Genomic DNA, 9,375 nt, shown 5'->3' on the forward strand with positions numbered 1-9,375 from the left:
GACCGGTGCTTGGGTACTGCCCTTACTTGGACAAGCATCCCACTTATGATTAACCCCTATTGCAAGCGTCCGCAACTACAAAAGAAGTATTAAGGTAAACCTAACCACAACATTAAACATATGGATCCAAATCAGCCCCTAACGAAGCAACGCATAAACTAGGGTTTAAGCTTCTGTCACTCTAGCAACCCATCATCTACTTATTACTTCCCTATGCCTTCCTCTAGGCCCAAATAATGGTGAAGTGTCATGTAGTCGACGTTCACATAGCACCACTAGAGGAAAAGACAACATACATCTCATCAAAATATCGAACGAATACCAAATTCACATGACTACTAATAGCAAGACTTCACCCATGTCCTCAGGAACAAACGTAACTACTCACAAAGCATATTCATGTTCATAATTAGAGGGGTAATAATATGCATTAAGGATCTGAACATATGATCTTCCACCAAGTAAACCAATTAGCATCAACTACAAGGAGTAATCAACACTACTAGCAACCCATAGGTACCAATTTGTGGTTTTGATACAAGATTGGATACAAGAGATGAACTAGGGTTTTGAGAGGAGATGGTGCCGATGAAGATGTTGATGGAGATTGCCCCCTCCCGATGAGAGGATCGTTGGTGATGACGTTGGTGATGATTTCCCCCTCCCGGAGGGAAGTGTCCCTGGCAGAATAGCTCTGCCGGATCCCTAGATTGGTTCCGCCAAGGTTCCGCCTCGTGGCGGCGGAGTTTCGTCCCGTAAGCTTGCCCACGATTTTTTCCAGGGTAAAAGCCCTCATATAGCAGAAGATGGACCCGGGGGGGGGGGCACCAAGGGCCCAGGAGACAGGGGGCGCGCCCAGTAGGGGTGGGTGCGCCCCCACCCTCTTGGCCAGGGTGTGGGCCCCCTGATGTATTTCTTCTGCTCAATAATTCTTATTAATTCCAAAAACATGTTTCGTGGAGTTTCAGGATTTTTGGCGCAGTGCTGAATAGGTTTCCAATGTTTGCTCCTTTTCCAGCCAGAATTCCAGCTACCGGCATTCCCCCTCTTCATGGTAAACCTTGTAAAATAAGAGAGAATAGCCATAAGTATTGAGATATAATGTGTAATAACAGCCCATAATGCAATAAATATTGATATAAAAGCATGATGCAAAATGGACGTATCATCATCCAAGAGATCTTTAACCATAGCAATACTTGGTTCAACTTAAATTTGCTCGGGAGGTGTATACGTTCTAGTATTACTCTTACAAACAACAGTTGAAGCTTTAGCATGATCCTTTATCCTAATAGGAAAAGGTGGTTTCTAAACATAAGAAGTAGGAACAATGGGATCAATATAAGTGAGAGTCTTTTCTTCAACTGTAACAGGTGCAACTACTTTTACTTCAATGGGAGGATTATATTTAAACCACTTCTCCTTAGGGAGATCAACATGAGTAGCAAAAGATTCACAAAAAGCAGCTACTATCTCAGAGTCAAGTCCATATTTAGTGCTAAATCCACGAAAAGCATCAGTATCCATAAAAGATTTAACACAATCAAACTTAGGTGTCATACCTGACTCCTTACCATCGTCGGAACCCCAATCTTCAGAGTTGCGTTTAGTTCTTTCCAATAAATCCCACTTGAATTCAGTAGTGTTTAACATATAGGAACCAGCACAAGAAGTATCGAGCATGGTGCAATCATTGAGAGAAAGCCGAGCATAAATTTTTTGAATAATCATTTCTCTTGAGAGCTCATGATTGGGGCATGAATATAACATTGACTTAAGCCTCCCCCAAGCTTGAGCGATGCTTTCTCCTTCATGAGGTCAAAAATTATATATGTAATTATGATCACGATGAACAAGATGCATAGGATAGAACTTCTGGTGAAATTCCAATTTCAATCGTTTATAGTTCCAAGATCCCGTATGACCACATAGCCTATACCATGTCAATGCATCTCCCTTCAAAGATAAAGGGAAGACCTTCCTCTTAACAACATCATCGGGAATACCTGCAATCTTAAATAATCCACAAACTTCATCCACAAAGATAAGGTGTAAATCGGGATGCAATGTTCCATCTCCTGCAAAGGGATTAGCTAGCAGTTTCTCTATCATACCCGAAGGAATCTCAAAGTAAACATTTTCAGTAGGTTCAGTAGGTTGAGGAGCAACTCTTTGCTCTACTGGTTGGGGCGAAGATGCCCAGAACAAGCCCCAAAGGTGCTTCACTCCCCGGCAACTGCGCCAGAAAAGAGTCTTGATGACCCACAAGTATAGGGGATCTATCATAGTCTTTTCGATAAGTAAGAGTGTGAAACCCAACGAGGAGCAGAAGGAAATGACAAGCGGTTTTCAGTAAGGTATTCTCTGCAAGCACTAAAATTGTAGGTAACAGATAGTTTTGTGATAAGATAATTTGTAACGGGCAACAAGCAATAAAAGTAAATAAAGTGCAGCAAGGTGGCCAAATCCTTTTTGTAGCAAAGGACAATCCTGGACAATTTTTTATAATGAGAAAAGCGCTCCCGAGGACACATGGGAATTATCGTCAAGCTAGTTTCATCACGCTCATATGATTCGCGTTCGGTACTTTGATAATTTGATATGTGGGTGGACCGGTGCTTGGGTACTGCCCTTTATTGGACAAGCATCCGACTTATGATTAACCCCTATTGCAAGCATCTGCAACTACAAAAGAAGTATTAAGGTAAACCTAACCATAGCATGAAACTAGTGGATCCAAATCAGCCCCTTACGAAGCAACGCATAAACTAGGGTTTAAACTTCTGTCACTCTAGCAACCCATCATCTACTTATTACTTCCATATGCCTTCCTCTAGGCCCAAATAATGGTGAAGTGTCATGTAGTCGATGTTCACATAAAACCACTAGAGGAGAGACAACATACATCTCATCAAAATATCGAATGAATACCAAATTCACATGACTACTATTAACAAGACTTCACCCATGTCCTCAGGAACAACCGTAACTACTCACAAAGCATATTCATGTTCATGATCAGAGGAGTATTAATATGCATTAAGGATCTGGACATATGACCTTCCACCAAGTAAACCTATTTGCATCAACTACAAGGAGTAATCAATAGTACTAGCAACCCATAGGTACCAATTTGTGGTTTTGATACAAGATTGGATACAAGAGATGAACTAGGGTTTTGAGAGGAGATGGTGCTGGTGAATATGTTGATGGTGATGGACCCCCTCCCGATGAGAGGATCGTTGGTGATGACGATGGTGATGATTTCCCCCTCCTAGAGGGAAGTGTCCCTGGCAGAACAGCTCCGCCGGAGCCCTAGATTGGTTCTGCCAAGGTTCCGCCTCGTGCACTACAAAAAAATACACTTCCATGATGATACGTGTTTGTCATAGTAGGTCGCGTTTTTTGTCATGCATGTACATCCATGACGATTTTATGACAGAATCAAGATAGTCATACCTGTGTTGTCGTAGAAGTGTTCCATGACATTACCAAAATTATCATCACGGAAGTGTCCACTTCCATGACGATAAATCGCGCGTCACAGAAGTGCTTTCGTCAAGGGTGACGGACACATGGCATCGACCGTAATGGAACGCCGTTAAGCTATCGGGTCGGGTTTTGGATCCGATAAGCCATTAACAGACTCGACCAATGGGGATTTTCCATGTGTAAAATCATCATTGGCTCGAGGAGACACATGTCAGCTCCGCGGTGGCACAGGTCTCACTCATCCAATGGGCGAGACGCACCTATGATATGTTGACACATGGACCGGCCCATCAAGTTTAAATGGGCCGGCCCAACTAAAGGCCCACATGATTTTGCGGACCATAATGGGCTGGCCCAGCTAAAGGCCCACGAGATCTTGCGGACCATAATGGGCTGGCCCAGCGAAAGGCCCACAAAGATTTTGCGGGCCATAATGGGCCGGCCCAGGTAAAGGCCAACCAGATTTTGTGTGCCTTAATGGGCCGGCCCAGGTTAAGGCCCACAAGATTCTTGCGGATCATAATGGGCCAGCCCAACTAAAGGCCCACAAGATTTCACCGACATTAATGGGCCGGCCCAGCTATAGGCCCACAAGATTTTGAGGACCCTAGTAGGCCAGCCCATTAACTGGCTGCCATGTTTTGGGCCAAATGCCGGCCCATATTTGATCCGATTAATGGCCTGCCACGTTCCGGGCCTATAATGGCCCATATGAGATCCGGCCCATTAAAGGCCTACCACGTTTTGGGCCAAATTACGGCCCAGATCAAGTCCGGCCCTTTAAGAGGCTTTGGGCTAAACTATGGCCCATATCAGATTCGGCCCGTCAATTGGAAGCTATGCGTTATGGCCCACTTGCTAAAGGCCCATTTAGTAATTCGGCTTGATATTAGTTTCGGCCTGTTAAGAGCCCGTTTAACATTCGGGCCCTATATTAATTTTGTCCTGTTAAAAGCCCGTCATATAGTTGGGCCTAACTACGGCCCGGTTTGCATCCGGCCTGCTCGCATCCGATATCTGGTTGGGCCAAACAAGGACCGAGACAATTTTGGCCTGTTAAAAGCTCGTGATTTGATTCACACAATCATGGGCCGGGGTCCATTTTGGGCTGCTGCCGGCTCGTGAGCTGTTCGGCATGTTTCAGGCCCAACCTACTTCTCAGCCTCCTAAAAGCCCATTGAGTTTTTTTGCGAAAAGAGGGTCGGGGGTTACTAGCCTATTAAAGGCCCGAATCTACTAGTGGGCCAGTTTACTTTTGGTCTTTTAACGGACCAAGATGACGGGGGCCATGATGCGGATCATACATCGTGATTGCATGACGGCCCGATTATGTACCGTAATTTTATGGTTTGGCCAGTTAACTGCGAAGACATGATATATATACAGTAAAATAACTGCAACATCGTGAACAAGAAAAAACCTAGACTATACAATAAAGAAATTACGGTATATTACATCCACTGGGCATCAAAGTTCGCCACTATGATAATAAAGCACAAGCAGACAGTAGATTACATACACCGGGCATCAAAGATCGCCACCAGTGCAAATAAACACGCCGACAAAATAATATACAAAACTAACATCACTTCAATAGATTTCAAGAAAGGATAGCCCTGCTGGGGAGCTGCAGCGCAAACAGCTGAGCAAGCTGATGAGACTGAGCTTGTTCAAGACTTACATCTTCCTCACTCTGAAAGATAAACAAGCAGACAGATGACATGTTTTGCACATAAAAGTATCCGTGCTGACAATTCATCACATTTCTTACTGGCGAATAAAGTGACACAGTTTAAAATTTCATTAACACAATATGGTATTGTTCAGGTCAATACATGGCAGGAAATGACATTGTGAAGGAGTTAGCAGCTTCACGACACCACTGGATTATAGATCAAGAACTCATAAGTATCAATGGTTAGTGTGCTGTCAATTTATTCCATTTCAGATTGGCAAATAAAGAGACGGTTTAAATAATAGTAGAATGATATGACATTGTTCATAGTTAAGACATTGCAGAATATGACATTGTGCTGTAGTGGGTAGGTTCACCACACCACTGGATTACGGATGAAGAACAGAAGCATACATGCAGTGCAAAAGAAGATCACTTGCTCTGTATAGTGTAATTTACATGGTATGTAGAAGGAACTTCGTTGTACAACTGAAAACTTAAATTGATAAGGACAAACTTTTGTTTATGAACTACATAATAAACTTTAAACATGCAATTTGATGCAAAAACCAAAAATAAACAGCTATTGCAGTCATGTCTAACCAAATATACACAACAAAGTTTGAAGGCTTGAGAAGGACAAACTTACATTATTGGTGAAGACAGGCTCTATAAAGCCCTTGTCCATGCTGATGGGGGGGGGGGCAATTCAAGAAGTTTACCACACAATCTTCTTCATAAGCATTGCCTTTATTCTACATTTTGTTAAGAGTAAATATAGATGTGATAATATATGAAAAATGGAGAATATTTAAGATAAGATGAAGAGTGATGCTACATAACCAAGTAGCTATAAATGTATATGCAGTGATACAGGCAAAAGGTACAACCAAGAGCAATGCACAACTAAACTTCTTCAGTACCAACCTTATGGTAAGAGTAAATATAGATCTGATGTGAAGAAAATGGAGGGCAAAGGAAAATAAGCTGCAAAGTGATGGTACATGAAAAACTACCTATCAATATAAGTACACTGATAAAGGACAGCATGTACTTACAAGAACAATGCAGAGCTAAAAAAATTCATTGGCATTGGATATATTCTACACTAATGTAACCATTCATACAGATGAGATAATTTGGAGCGAACAATTGATAAGCAAGCTATCATGCATACTGCTGTCACATAATGAACTAGGTATGTATGCAAGTACAGTGATACAGGACAACAGGTACTAACAAGAGCAAAGCAGCGGGCAGCATATTTGTGATATCTTGTCGTTCTTTTCAAACGGGAATTCTTCTTCGAGCAGATTTCCTGCAAAAAAGATCCATAAGGCACATGCAAAAAAGTAGAAGTTCAAATTGTCATGTGATTTCATAGACATTACCTCATCCTGGGAATGAGACCAGTGCATAACAAGGTTTTTCCATTCAATGTCTTCTAAATTTAGCACAGGAGACTTCACCGGAAATTCGTTTATAGACTTGCCATCAAAGTGTGATTTCCTCAGGTAACACCGATACTGCTGCAATGCTTCCTTGAAAAGCACAAGCAAGCTTTGCTTGTCATGACTATCCAGATTGACCCTCGCCTAGTTACAACAATGTAATGTAAATCATTGATGTGTTCAATCAGCATAAAACATGAAAATAATAACCATGAATAATAGCACTTACACGTAAGTTGGACAGGAAGATGTGAAAATGGTGTTTGTCTTCACTATAATCTTCCTGTGATGGGAATATATGCACGTAGTCCCTAGCAACATTGAAAGCATTGTCTTTTAAACTAGGAATAAATGGAATGGGGTTCCAATCTATAGGAATTGGCCGTCTCTGCAGTTGGGATAGGTCTTTGGCCGGTGGACTTGCTGTACTTTTTGCTGGAGTGGGATTTTTCTGTGGTACGGCTGGTGCTATGGAAAATGAAATTGGTATACCTTTTGCTGGAGTGCAGGTCCTGTGTGGTGGGGCCAGTGAAGTATGGGTATAGTCTGCTGGAGTCGGTCCTACGTTTTGTGTCACTGGTTGTACAGCCAATATAAGTGGGGTGATGTCTGATTTCTCCGGCACCACCATGTTTTTAAAGGACTTTGCTGGTGTTCCTTCAGGTTCGGCAATCACCCTCTTCCTTTTTGATGTCTGATGCACAAGAACAACATTTGAGTGAAAAAACATGGTATGGTGACAGATGGAATATGTATTGATAATGGATGGGCATGGCATCTCGACATATATGATGAGTAAACTAAGCAGATGGCGGTGCAACAAAGTATAAGAAATGCAAGACAACATATGAAAGATACGCGCAATCAATAAAACCTTGCCAAATTAGAACAGGCACCTTAATGGGTGAACTGGACAGGCCATCTGCCTTTGACTCCTCGAGGTTAGAATAGTCATTAGGATCATATTCTGAACAAGAATCAACAGGTGGGAAGCGTATGAGTTTCATTGCATCCAGAATGGCACTCAATGCCTTGGTGCCAATTTTGTAAGTCATTGCAGTGTTCCACAATATTCTTCTGATGCGCAGATTCTGATATTCACTGTAATTGCGTATAATATCTGAGAACCATGAAAACATAAATAGTTATGAGATTATCTTTGTAATGCAGATGATATTCTAATATAGGGGCGCCCTTGTAAACACTTGTGTGCTATCACTGGATTTTGATGAGAGAGCTCGTGTGTGCTGTAATATGGTGCGTGCATTTATATAATCTGGCACAAGTACACAAAAAAATAGGCTCCAAAAGTAAGGATAGTTGGCAGATGATAGTTTCATAATATACTATATAGAGAGTTTATTGCCAAACCATGATAACAAGAGCACACAGCAACTAGGCAGATCATAGTGTACATAACAGAGGTACACCATAACTACGATATATAAATCAGGAAAGTGGAACTAGCTTGAAACTACGGTGTTGTATTGCTGCTAGTAATTGAAAGCCTATCGATCACGTACAGGCCAACTATATCAGCTGTTGACTGCAGATGTCCCTGCGCCCCTTCCTGACAAGGAACATACTGTATGTACTAAATACAGAATAAACAAAGAGGAACATGTTAAAGAACAGAAGAGGAAGCATATTCTTGAGGTTCCACTTCATTGCATACAATGTTGGTTGCTCACTCATGATGAATCACAGCACCCAAAGAAATGCAATTCCATGTTGTCTCTCTATATGTGGCAATTTTGAACAAGAGTCATTAGGATCATATTCTAAACAAGAGTCAACAGGTGGGGAGCGTATGAGTTTCATTGCACCCAGAATGGCACTCAATGCCTTGGTGCCATTTTTGTAAGTCATTGCAGTGTTTAGCTTCAAGAGTGAACTGCTGCTAGTGCGACACAAAGCAGCTACACAGATCATAGTGTAGATATAACTGGAAAACCTTAAGCATCAGAGTAAAATCAGCAAAGTGGAACTTGTTGGAATATATGTGTTAGTATTGCTGATACGGCTAGAAAGGCTTCGGATACCAGCTCTCTTCAAGTGAAGATGCGGTACTGTTAATATCAGTGTAACTCTCAAAGGCGACATAGCTCCCCGCATTTCCTTGCTATTCTTATAGGATTCAAGTGGGCAGGCCAGTACAAATCCTATTCCTATGTTTACAAAATCCTACGAATCAAAGAGGCTCAAAGTGTCCATCACAACCGACCGTATAGACCTCTACACTGCAAATGCCCCTGCTCATCTTTAGTACAAGGAACATACTGTACTAATATCATACTCCCTCCGTTCGAAATATAACTCTTGGTAGAGATTTCCACTATGGATACATTTTAGTGTGTAGATTCACTCATTTTGCTCCATATGTAGTCCATGGTGGAATCTATACAAAGACTTGTCTTTAGGAACGGAGAGAGTACATATTAAAGAAGAATGGAAGAGGAACATGGTAAAGAAGAACGAGCAGATTTTGGATAATAAAATGTTGGTTGCACAGTGCCCACACATGATGAACCAGAGCGCATTAAGAATGCAACTCCCAGCTGTCTCTCGACCATTTCAGGCGGTTGGATGAAGATCCTACGTCTCCTAACCCTTCTTCTTCCTCGTCTCTGATTCTTCCCATATAGAACACCGCACGGGCTGCCGGCCGGACCACCGGCCCCCACCGCCTGTGTTCCTCCGCCACCCCCACCCCCCACCCCCGCCTCCACCCACGTCGAGTTTTCTTCATTCGGCGAG

Source organism: Triticum aestivum, chromosome 5B, assembly GCF_018294505.1.
Source record: "Triticum aestivum cultivar Chinese Spring chromosome 5B, IWGSC CS RefSeq v2.1, whole genome shotgun sequence".
NCBI lineage: Eukaryota > Viridiplantae > Streptophyta > Magnoliopsida > Poales > Poaceae > Triticum > Triticum aestivum.